At 39.0% G+C, this 1,671-nt stretch overlaps 1 non-coding gene across 1 annotated transcript; it reads right to left on the reverse strand.

Annotated features, from left to right (window-relative positions):
* Positions 1-1,356: 1,356 nt before the first annotated feature.
* LOC141654202 (small nucleolar RNA R71) lies at positions 1,357-1,463 on the reverse strand. The gene has a single exon (XR_012547766.1). It is a non-coding gene; the product is annotated as a small nucleolar RNA R71 (small nucleolar RNA).
* Between the last annotated feature and the right edge of the window lie 208 nt (positions 1,464-1,671).

Consider the following 1,671-nt stretch of genomic DNA (forward strand, 5'->3'; position numbering starts at 1 on the left):
AAATTAATATGCTTTCATGGTTTATTTGCTTGCTTGTTTTGATCTTAACTCATGCACATGTTATGTTTGATGAAATGCGAGCCTATGAATCCTTGCATTTTTTACCCATCACCTATCTTTTCAATGAGACTTGTAAGACATAAACCAACTCGAGTCTCATTAGACCATGCATGTTGTTGAGTAGGAAAGACTAAGTCGACTTGTAGGTGTTGTACAATCCAATCGATTCAGCTCCGGGACCCAAACTTTCCTAGGATTGTAAGATATAACCCAACTCAATCCATCACAACAATAATTGCTTGATTATAATTTGAGAACATGTTTTTATGATCAATTCCCATGATTCCCCTATGACCCCATGATACCCTAGTGCTTTTTATCAATTGTTTACAACCCTTTTAATTCATCTTGCTTGTTTACTTTCATTGCTATTTAGTTTAGTGACCTTCTACATCAACCCAAATTGTGACACCCCTAAGACACCGCTAGTTGCAATAGAAATCTCATTTCAATTCCCGTCCCTTGGGATCCGACCTTTACTTGCCTATTTACTAATTGTAGAGTTGTTTGTGAAGTTATAAATTGTGTTTTGGTCTAGGTGCTCCTAACGACAAGTTACCGAAAAGATTTAGTCCGACCCAAAATGGCGCCGTTGCCGGGGACAGTGTTAACTTGATTTAGATTTTCTTATATTGTTATTAGTTGTGTCTTTCTTTGCCTTGGGGAAGTAAAACTCCTCAAGGTTTGTTCTAATTATTTTCCAGTTGTTTGAAATTTTGCATGTCTAGAAGGTCACAAGGTGATTTGTTACCTTTTAATCGTGAAATTGAAAGAACTTTGACAACCAATAGAAGACTTGCTAGGAGAAATTTGAGAGGTATTGGTGAGGTTGTGGATATTCAACCAACTATTGAGTTCATCAACCCTTTTGCAAGAGAAGGTGAGGAGAACCCAACACAAAATACAACACAAAATCAACCCACAATGCCTAAGTTTTCATCACATTCCGTACCCACCGAGGAGAACCTACCCAATGGTACTCCCACACCACAACATCTAATCGGAAATTTTATTGCCAAATCCGCATTTATCCAACTAGTCGAAAGGAGCCAATTTGGGGGGATGCCTAGTGAAGACCCTCATTCTCATATGGAAACCTTTTGTGACTATTGTGATGCGATTTCTCAAACCGGTGTAACTCAAGACCAAATTCGATGGGTCTTATTTCCTTTTTCTCTAATTGGCACCGCAAAACAATGGTTGAAGGGCCTTGATAAGGCCACTCTCGGAATTGATTCTTGGAAGAAGTTGGCTCTAGCTTTCTACAAAAAATTCTACCCACCGGAAAAGACTAACATACTAAGAGCTCAAATTACGGGTTTTAAGCAAAGGGATGAAGAATCTTTGTATGAAGCTTGGGAGCGGTTCAAAGGAATTTGTCGCTCGTGTCCTCATCATGGACTTAGTGAGTGGTTCTTGGTTCAACAATTTTGGAACGGTTTATATGAAGATTCAAGGAACATTCTCAACATGGGATCAAATAGAATGTTCACCGAAGTTGATGACAATCAAACTTGGAACAAAATTGAGGAAATGGCGGTCCATAACTCACAATATAGTAGACCTCGCCAGGCTACTAGAGGAGGAAAGCATAAAGTGGACTCCGTTACT

The sequence above is a fragment of the Silene latifolia genome, chromosome 4 (assembly GCF_048544455.1).
Source record: "Silene latifolia isolate original U9 population chromosome 4, ASM4854445v1, whole genome shotgun sequence".
Classification (NCBI taxonomy): Eukaryota; Viridiplantae; Streptophyta; class Magnoliopsida; order Caryophyllales; family Caryophyllaceae; genus Silene; species Silene latifolia.